The following is an 11523-nucleotide window of genomic DNA, read 5'->3' on the forward strand; positions in this document are numbered from 1 at the left end:
ATATTCACACTTAAAGGTTGAATATTTTCTGTTTCGTCTCATATCTATTGCTATGTTTCTATTGTTTACTATGCTTCAGATTAAATAGTCTATATTTTTTTTTTTAATTTTTTTTTCAACGTTTATTTATTTTTGGGACAGAGAGAGACAGAGCATGAACGGGGGAGGGGCAGAGAGAGAGGGAGACACAGAATCGGAAACAGGTTCCAGGCTCTGAGCCATCAGCCCAGAGCCCGACGCGGGGCTCGAACTCACGGACCGCGAGATCGTGACCTGGCTGAAGTCGGACACTTAACCGACTGCGCCACCCAGGCGCCCCTAAATAGTCTATATTAAATTAAATTTGAAGTTACCATTTGGCTGTCATTACTCAAAGTAACTGAAAAAGCTATCCTTTATCTTTTAAAACAGGGAAGAATGATTTGGTGAGTCACAAATCTCCCTCAAGGAGTTCTACATATTGAAGAGCCTTTGAGCTCTCTACGTTATGTGAAGAGAATGTAGACACTTCTTTCTCCAATCCCTGCCATTTAACATGGGCTTGCTAATGTCCTGGAAACAGAAACTGTTTCTGGAAAACTGAGGAAAGCAGTCAAGTTGCTTTTAGAAATATGTTCATGTACAGCAGAGAAGGTGAGGACAGTGTGAAATAGATGATGCCCTTATAAAACAGAATCTTGTCTCCTAGACCAGCAAGAATGAACAGGCCATTGGGGGTAGAGTTGCAGAAGCAGGAATCCACATGCAGCATTTGGAGAACTTTAAAGAATCAGCTGTCTCTTGACAGGGAGTCCAAATTGAGAAAATATGGAACATAAAACTGACAAACACCATGACTGAGACACAAAAGGTCCTTAAACATGTGGCTCAGAAGTCAAGATACCATAAATGTGGCTTTCCGGCCCCTTCAGAGCATGGCCCACAAGCCACCCCCATCTTTCATTCTTCTGTTCTTTAGAAAGCCTTTCGTCACAGCCTTTCCCTACTCTGTAGTTAGGTACTCCTGCTCAGTGTTTCCCCATCTTAGGCTACTATATCTTACTGCAATTTATTTTTCATCATTGTTTTTCTTAGTAAATTGTAAACATGCTGATTGAATCTGTTGGTTCATCTCTGATATCCCTTGCTTTACACATTTAATAAAAACTGTTTAATGAATGAATTGGAAAGCTATAAAGTGCCACAAAATAGTTTGAAACAAGGGAGTGACATCCAATATATGAATGAGAAGAGGCAGGCAGGCAGAAATGGAAATGATGGACTGAAGACGGCGAACACTGATGTCAGTGTGCTAAAAATGCACTGCAGTGTTGAGCTAGGAAATATTGAAAACCCTGGGCGCCTGGGTGGCTCAGTCGGTTGAATGTCAGACTTTGGCTCAGGTCATGATCTCCTGGTTCATGAGTTCAAGCCCCAAGTCAGAACCTGGAGCCTGTTTTGGATTCTGTGTCTCCCTCTCTCTCTCTGCCCCTCCCCCCCCACATACGCTGTCTCTCTCTCTAAAAAAAAAAACCATTAAAAACTTAAAAAATATTGAAAACTTGCATTAACCCATATGTTCAACACATATTTACTGAACATGTACTATATACCAGCATTGTACTAGGCACTGGAGATAGAGTTCTGAACAAAGTCTTCTTGGAAATTTGAAAAACATACAAATAAAGACAGTAGTTTGTAAAAGTGCTATATACAACTAAGAAATGATAAGCTGAAGGAAAAACAAATGATAGGCTCAGGTGTCAGTAAAGTGATGTTAAAGGGAAGTAGCAGTGACGGGAGAGAACAGCATGTGCATAAATGTTTCATAAATAGAATGGATAGCAAGTCGGGATGAAATGTTTGCGAGAAGAATGTTGTAGAGATCATGGTAGGAACAGAGATTAAGAGTAGCCTTCTGGTTTGTTGTGCCATTGGGTAAACTATGGCACTCTCTAGAAAATCAGTTCACATAGGGGGAAGATGAACTTGGAATGGGAAAAGGCAGTATGGCAGTTACCTTCAGATCTGTTCTTCCCTTTGTTCACCTTGTATATACTCCAGGAGGCTGACCTGTATGAAATATAGGTTCTCTTGTCCTCCAGCCTCCAGTTGGGTTCAGACAATAGTGAGAAGATGGGAGGAGATATTCCCCTGAATCCCTCCATAAAGGCCTACCTTGGGCTGGCTGCCTCCCTTGACAGAATGTCACAGTTTCTATCAGTGTGGCGTATTCTATATGAATCTCTCCTTCTGTGTTCCAGAAACATTTCCTTTTCCCTTCAGCATTAGCAGTATTAATGAGTTAACTCAGCTGTTACTAGTCTTGAGTTCCTGAGTTACAGCATTACCCCTCCTGGTGTTCTGGTGTTCTACAACTACCTACACCTGTGTAAAGACTCCCTCAATCAAATACTTTTAGAGTCCTCCAGTTTTAGATAACTTGAACTTTATATTAATTTGAGGATACTATTTGTTTCCTTTTGGATCCCGAATTATCCTGGTAATTAGGGGATATCCAAGTGGAGGTATCTAGTAGCCAACCAGAAAATATGGCTGTAGGACTGAGATCTGAGCTAGTTCCATTGACTTTAGAGTTTTCTAGGATCTTCCTTACATACCTCTCTCCCCAGATGAGAAAACAAGTTTACCACCAGATGGTGCCTGTGATTTCTGGAAAAAAAAAATTGGGAGAAGAGTTGCCAAACCACAGACTTCTCAGAAAAATTCAAACCTTGATGAAATTCCCTCTACTAGTCTGGCTATTTCAGTTGTAAGTTTTTGTGCCTCTAGCTCCTTCTGCATAATTTACCCACAGCCTCTTTTTCTCCCCAGAAGTGTTTGCATAAAATCCTACAGGCACAAGGAGTCAGCAGGGTGGCATCAGCTGAAACTCAGCAAGGTCAATCAGAAAGGCTTGCTGGGAAGGGATTTAAGGCGGAAGGAAGGAGTTTGTAGTTGTTGTAAAGGTGGCGTCACATCTATTCCTACTTCTGATTTCTCTGTGAGAGTTCTGGAAACATCTTGTGGGACTTATTGAAACGTGCATCCCTTTCGTTACCACGTACAGTGAAATGAAGATAATTTAAAGAGTAAGTGAAGGTTTCTTTTTACTTTTTTTAGAACAATCAAAATTGTGAGCTCTATAGCTAAAGAATAAAATCTAAGGAACCGATGGTCGTAATGATGGTACCACTGCTTTAAAGGCATGCCAGCTTAGCATGTACATTTGGTGCATAACCACTAGTATTTTTACATGTCCTTGTCTAGTATTTCACACTTTGCTCCTCTTTAAAACTTTGAGATGAGTACTTGGCTGTAATCATTTACTACACTTGGGTTTCACAAGTTACTCCCTCAGTGCTGTTTTCGGACTTGAGTGTTCATTCAGACCACACTGGTTGCACCCAGAAACTTATTGTTGTAGAACGGATGTTTCCAAAGCTTTTCTTCACAAATGAGTTCAGTAAAGGTATTCTCCTTAATCGGGGATTTATAACACAGATACTTACTATCTTTGTTGTACAGAAAGAAGGCAAATAGGCCTTTAAAATAGCAATTTAAAGTTTTAGTTAGACAAGATTGTCAAATTTATTTTTAGACAAAGCCATAAAACTTCATGAAACTGTGGAATTTCTCCAGCTAGTGCATACAATTATGTCAATTTGTCTATTAACCTATGAAAAATGTAACTGTCCATTTTGAGCATAATAGCCTATTTGCTATCTGCATATAACTTGAATTTTACCAGAGACAGCAGGGACAATTAGGTAAAATATTTTATAAATTTTTTATGTCTAGGTAAAAAAACACAATTATAAATACAAAACAGCCATCTTCATTTGCAAGGTACAGTTCTTCATTTGCAAGCCTAGGGTTTGCTGTGGACATATGTTTACAGTACTAATTAAGGAGTTTTTAATTTCTCATTTAGTATTTTGTGTGTGCTTTCATGAAGTCATTTTCTGTTTTCTTAAAAATACTTGATTTCCTTTATGCAATGGTTTAATATTTTTAACACAAAGATCATTGTTTTATTTCCTATGGATAGAAGTTCTTAAAAAGACAAGGGTTGAGGAGGATGCATTTTCATGATTATTAAAAAAATATTTTCAAAAAATATGAGGAAAAAGAAAATGGATGCATATGTACTTAGGATGGCTAAATAATATACTTTGAGACTTTACTGAATTGTCTATTACGTTGTATAATTGGTTTTCCAGAAAGATAAGGTGAGTATATTTTTATTGAAAGTTTACGTTATATATATATATATTTTTTTCTTTTTTGAGACAGCTAGTATGCATGTGCATACATGAGCAGGGGAGGGGCAGAGGGTGAAGGAATCAGTCTTAAGTTTCATGCCCAAGCGTGGAGCTCTACACGAGGCTTGATTTCACCACCTTGAGATCATGACCTGACCCAAAATCAAAAGTCAGATGCTTAACCAGCTGAGCCATCCAGGTGCCCCAACATTTATTATATTCAATATTGTGAAACAAACACAATTGCTGCCCTTGTTCCCAGAAATCCTAATTTAGTGAGTTCTTGAAGGTAATGTGTCTCCTAAGAATAGCAGAAGTTATTATTAGGGCATTGTAAACATAAGCAAAGAAATAGTTATAAACACAAAAGTAGAATTAGTCCTCAAGGAAGTATCCATACACATCAACTATCTATGATGAATAAAGTAACTTAATTTCGGTTTTGGTAGAATTGTAAGTCATTGAGATCTGGAAATGATGTTATTGACTTGGTGGAGACAGAAGCCCAATGATAGTGGAGTGAAGAGAAATAAGTGAGAATATGAAGACAACGAATATAGACCAGTGTTAGTTTTGCTCCTAAAGATAGAATTATAACAGAGGTGTATATGTGGAGTTTGTGTTACTATGAGGGCATCAACTGCTAACTAAGAGGAATAGATGGAAGAAGGAAGAGACATTTTAAACTGATAATTTTGGAATGGATAAATTCATTATGGAAATATTCTAGAGGAAACATTTCTAAGCTAATCTTGGTTCAAATCTTTGTTGGCCCTTGTTTGGGTCAAATTACTGAACTTCTGAAGTTTTGCTTCCCTCAACTTTGAAATAAGATTAATAGAATGTATCTTATAAGGTTTTGAAAGGAATAAAAATTATGTTTATATCCTGCCTGGCATGTGCTAATAAGTGTATGTGGGCTTTCTACTATATAATTACTTAGAATCACCTGGGATATTTTTGGTCATAAAATAGGTATTTCAAAGTTGGGTGATTTTTGCCATCAACTAATCGGGTATGAAGAGCTGAATTTTACCACAGTTGAATTTTTGCAGAGAAGTTCAATGAAGGGAAGAAGGGGAAGGGAACTTAATTAAAAAATAATTGAATCATTTTGGCAATGACTAAGACCCAAAACAGGTTATAGACAGGGTCATATCTCTGTGGTCTCAGTGGGGATGAATAGTTGTTGGGTGCACTGTTGGTACAAGAGAGATAGAAAAATGATACCTGAATCAATTTCACAAGTTAGTTAATAGAACCGTGAGGGTGTCAGCCTGAGTTGAAGGGGACATTAACGAAAAGGTCTTAAAATGAAGCTAACAAGGACTAAAATGTCAGATGTTAGGTATGTTACCATCACCAAAGAACAGCACTGCGGGGTGGGGTCGGGGGGGAAGTGAGCCAGGCCCTTGAGTCTTCGTGAGTGACAGGGAATTAAGAGAATAGTAAATGACAAAGACTCAGTATAGTACCTTGACGGATCAGATAATGGGTAACTAAATTTGATCATCCTCTCTGCAAAGATTTGGGGTATTTTGAAACAGCAACAAGGAGAAACATTTTGGAAGCAGAAAGGGAATGAAGAAGAATGTAAAACCCAACCTCTAGTTCCAGAATTATGTGAGTTGTGGAAGAAAACTCCCTAAAATCAAGAGGATGCCATTCATAGGCAATAGTTACATTGACCCAACGCTATGATTCTTAAATTCAGTTCTCATGGAGGACTTGTGAAATATGGCTTTCTGGGCTCCATCCCTGGGTTTCTATTTAACTGATCTGGGATGAGGTGAGAATTTGCATTTCTTACAGGTTCCTAGGTTATGCTGCCACTGCTGGTCTGAAGGTCACACTTTGAGAAACACTGATACAGTGGCTCTCAACCCTGTATTCTCACTTGGGAGACATTTAGACTTAGTCAATATCCGTGTTCCTTCCCTCTGGATTTAATTGATGTGACATAGTCCAGAGAATAAATATGAGTTTCTATCATGATTCTAATATCCAACCCATGATTTAGAATCATTGGAGAGCAAGGAGGAAGTAACAGGTGGAAACGAAAGATACATGATGAGTTTGTTGAGGACTGACTCTGATTCCTGAAACCCAGTAGAAGGATATGGAAGACCAGGAAGGAATGAAAGGTGGCATCTTAATAGGAAAGGATCAGAGTGAAGGAATAAGGAAGCACAAAACAATGGATGATCTCGGCAGCTAGGCCTTGAATAGCATGTGAAACTGTCCTGGAAATTACGAAGCACAAAGAGAATGAAGATGGTGTAGTGACCTCTTGAAGCCTGAAATGTGGCCATTGGCAAAATTCAAGGGGACTGCTCTTGGCCCTAGCTGGAGAGATTATTATATACATAAAATATTCTTTCCCAGTGTTGAGAAGAAAAGTTATCAAGGGAATAGGAGAAACAGGCAGTGTCCCAAGCCTCTGAACACTGTGATCTTGTATGTGTTGAGCAATTACTGCTGTGTTTTATTATTCCTAGTACTAAAAGGCAATCCAGAAAAGAGAAAGAGATAAACAATGATCTGATTCCCTGCTGCCCTATAGTAGGATACAATGAATTTTTTCACCTGAAAAAACAACAAAGTATTTGTATGCTTGCTTCACCAAGCATTTATGAAATCTGTGACTACAGGAGAAAACTTGTTCTTCTGATCCACTGATAAGTAATACACATAGGAAACATTAAAGTTTTAGATAAAATAGAAACCTAAGTCCTATTTCCATCATCTCTTGTTGAGACTAAGGTCTTAGCCCCTTTTTAACTCAAATACGTGCTTGTCCCTCCAATCTGTCAATGTTATTCCCTGCTTCTCCATCTATTACTTAAAATGTCTAAATGGATTCTCCTAGCTTTTAGGCTATAGAGTAAATTTCTTAACATAGCCCTAAAGCAATAATTAACAGAACTTAGTGGTGGAAAGACTATGCATTGGTATAGCCACTATTGAAAACAGTATGGAGTTTTCTCAAGAAATGGAACACTATCTACCATATAATGCAGAAATCACACTTCGGGGTATATATCCAAAGGAAATAAAATAAGAATCTTGAAGATGTATCTGCACTTGTATGTTAATTGCAGTACATTAGCCAATACATGGAAACGGTGTAAAGTGTTCATCTATGGATGATTGGATAAAGAAGATATACATACATATATACACATGTGCAATGGGATATTCAGCCATGAGAAGGAAGGAAATCCTGCTATTTGCAGCAGCATAGATGGAACTTGAGGGCATGATGCTAAGTGAAATAAGTCAATGACAAACTCTGCATAGTATTATATGTGGAATCTAAAAGAGCTAAACTCCTAGAAACAGTATAATGGTGGCTTCCAGAGACTAAAGTCTAGAGGAAATGAAGAAAGGTTGGTCAAAGAGTAAAAACCTCCATTTATAAGATGAATGAGTTCTCGAGATGTACAGCATGGTGATTATCATTACCAATACTGTATTAGTATTTATAATTATAGTTGACCTATAATTTCAGATGTACAACATAGTGATTCAACAATTACATATTAATCATATAAGCATGGGTCAATTTCTGGGCTGTCTATTCTGTTCCACTGATCTAGGGGTCCATTTTTCTGCCAGCACCATACTATTTTGATTACCATAACTTTGTAGTGTAGCCTGAAATTGACTGTGATATCTCCAGGTTTGTTCTTAACATTGCTTTGACTATTCAACATCTTTGGTGTTTCCATATAAATTTTAGGATTATTTGTTTTAGTCATGTAAAAATACTATTGGTATTTTGAGAGGGATTGTATTGACTCTATAAATTGTGAACAATACAGGGGCGCCTGGGTGGCTCAGTTGGTTAAGCGTCCAACTTCGGCTCAGGTCACGATCTCGCGGCTTGTGAGTTCGAGCCCCACGTCGGGCTCTGTGCTGACAGCTCAGAGCCTGGAGCCTGTTTCCGATTCTGTGTCTCCCTCTCTCTCTGACCCTCCCCCGTTCATGCTCTGACTCTCTCTGTCTCAAAAATAAATAAACGTTAAAAAAAAATTTTTTTTAATTGTGAACAATACAGACATTTTAACACTTCTATTGCAACCCATGAGCATGATCTATCTTTCCATTTATTGTTGTCCTCTTAAGTTTCCTTCATCATGATCTTATAGTTTCCAGATTATAGATCTTTCACCTTTTGGTTAAATTTATTACTTGGTATTTTATTCTTTTTGATGGAATTATAAATAAGTTTTTTTTTTTAATTTCTCTGTCTAGTAGTTTGTTAGTAGTGTTTAGAAATGCAACAGATTTCTATTTTTTTGGTTGCTGTATCCTATAATTTTACTGAATTCATTTATTGGTTTTTAACAGCTTTTGCTACAGTCTTTAGAGTTTTCTCTCCATATGTTGTCATCTGCAAATAGTGACGGTTTTATTACTTTACCAATTTGTATGCATTTTGTTTCTGTGTCCAATTGCTATGACTAGGATTTCTAGTACTGTGCTGAATAAAAGTGGTAAGAGAGGCATCTTTGTGTTTTTTTCTGATCTTGGAAAGATTACAACTTTTCACCATTGAGTATATTAGCTGTAAGTTTGTCCTATGTGGCTTTTATTATGTTGAGGTATGTTCTCTTATACCCATCTTGAGAGTTTTATCATGAATAGTTATCAAATTTTGTCAAACACTTTTTCTGCATCTGTTGAGATCATCATAAGGTTTTTAACTATTATTTTGTTAGTGTGGTGTATCATGTTGATTGATGTGCAGATACTGATCTATCTTGCTTCCCCAGCATAAACCCCACTGGACTGTGATGAATTGTATTTTTAATGTATTGTTTAATGAGGTTGAAGATTTTTATCTGTTAATCAGTGATATTGGCCTGTATTTTTTGTTTTGTTTTTTTTGGTTGTTTGTTTTTTGGTAGTGTCTTTATCTGGTTTTGGTATCAGGTTAATGCTGGTCTTGTAAAATGAATTTGGGAACTTTGCTGCCTCTAATTTTTTGGAATAGTTTGAGAAGGATAGATACTAACTCTTCTTTAAATGTGTGGAAAATTTTATCCATGAAGCTGTCTGGTCCTGGACCTTTATTTCTATAGGGAGTTTTGATATTACTGATTCAATTTTGTGACTACTAATTGGTCTGCTCAGATTTTATTCTGATTCAGTCTTGGAAGATTGTATGTTTCTAGTCTTGTACACTGTCCAAATTCTTGGCGTGTGTGTGTGTGTATACACGTGTGTGTGTGTGTGTATGTGTGTATATATATATAAAAATCTTAAAATCCTTTGTATTTATTTGGTGTCAGTTGTGATTTCTCTTTTCTAATTTTGAGTAATCTTTTTCTTCTGGCTAAAGTTTTATTGTGTCATTAATCTTCTCAACCTAAGCTTTCAAAGAATCATATCTTAGTCTCATGATCTTTTCTAATTGTTTTTGTCTCTTTCTCATTTGTTGCTGCTATAATCTTTATTTCCTTCCTTCTAACTTTTGGCTGTTTTTGTTCCTCTAGCTCCCTTGTGTGCAAGATTAGGTTGTTTGATACTTTTATTTCTTGCGGTAAGTACCCTCTACACTAACTCTTAGAACTGTTTTTGCTGTATAAAGATTTCTGAACTATTTTTTTGCCATCTTTGCCTCCAGGTATTTTTATTTTTTACTTTTCCTTTTTGGTTTCTTCATTGACCTATTGGTTATTTAGTAGCCTACGGTTTAGCCTCCACTTGTTCGTGGGGTTTTTTTTTTTCTAGTTTTCTTTTTAAACTGACAGCTAGTTTCATGCCATTGTTGTCAGAAAAGATGTTTAATACGATAAGTTTAATCATCCCATTGAGACTCATTTTGTGACTTACCATGTAATGTGTCTTGGAGAATGTTCCATGTGTACTTGAAGAGTGTGCATTTGTTTTGGTATGGAATGTTCTGTATCTATTAAGTCCTTCTGATGTGTCATTCAGAGCTGCTATACCCTTACTAACTTCTGTTTGATACAGCTGTTGATGTGAGTGGTAGTATTAAATCCCTGTCATATTGTATTATTGCCAACATCTCCCTTGATGTCAATGTTTGCTTTATGTAATTGGTGCTTTTATGTTGGGTGAACAGATACTTAAAATTGTTTTACCTTTTTTTTTTTTGATGGATCCTTTCATCATTGTGTAATGCCCTTCTTTGGCTTTTGCTACAGTCTTTATGTTTTTGTTTTTTTAATCAATTTATTTGAATTCCAGTTAGTTAACATACAGTGTAATACTGGTTTCAGGAGTAGACCCCTCAGTGATTCATCACTTATATATAATACCCAGTATTCATCCCAACAAGGGCCCTCCTTAATGCCCATCACCCATTTAGACCACACTCCCCTTTAGTGTTGTTTAGAGTGGTGCCACAGTCTTTAGTGTTGTGCTTGGATTCCTGTCTTCAGTGTTTGTGGATCTATTATAGGCTTTTGTTTTTTGGTTACCATAAGGTTCATATGTAATACCCTATGTATACTAGTCTCTATTAACTTGATGGTTGTGTAAATTTTAACACATTGTAAAAGCTCTACATTTTTACCCTCCTCTGCAGTTTATGTACATGATGTCATATTTTACATCTTTTTATTTTGACACTTTTCGCTAATTTTTGTAGATAGAATTGATTTTATTACTTGTATCCTTTAACCTCCATACCCAATTTATAAATGCTTGATCTACTACCTGTACTGCATGCTTGCTTTTACCAGTGGAATTTTTTTCTTTTCCAAATTTTCTTAACTTAAGCTATGGCCCTTTTCACTTAAGTTCTCTTAATACTTCAGACCAGTTTAGTGGTTATGAACTCTTAACTTTCATTTGGGCAACTCTTCATCATCCCTTCTATTCTGAAGGATATCCTTGCCAAGTAGAGTACTCCGGTTATGGGATTTATTCCTTTTTTTTTTTTTTTTTTTTCCTATTTAACTCTTTGAATATATCATGCCACTCCCTTCTGGCCTAAATAGTTTCTGATGAAAAACTACCTGATAGTCTTATGGGGTTGCCTTGTATCTAAGTGGTTTCTTTTCTTCTTTCTTTTCTTCTTTCTTTTCTTCTTTCTTTTCTTCTTTCTTTTCTTCTTTCTTTTCTTCTTTCTTTTCTTCTTTCTTTTCTTCTTTCTTTTCTTTCTTTTCTTCTTTCTTTTCTTCTTTCTTTTCTTCTTTCTTTTCTTCTTTCTTTTCTTCTTTCTTTTCTTCTTTCTTTTCTTCTTTCTTTTCTCCTTTCCTTTCTCCTTTCCTTTCTCCTTTCCTTTCTCCTTTCCTTTCTCCTT

This window comes from Herpailurus yagouaroundi, unplaced genomic scaffold, assembly GCF_014898765.1.
Source record: "Herpailurus yagouaroundi ecotype Mexico unplaced genomic scaffold, PumYag 139, whole genome shotgun sequence".
Classification (NCBI taxonomy): Eukaryota; Metazoa; Chordata; class Mammalia; order Carnivora; family Felidae; genus Herpailurus; species Herpailurus yagouaroundi.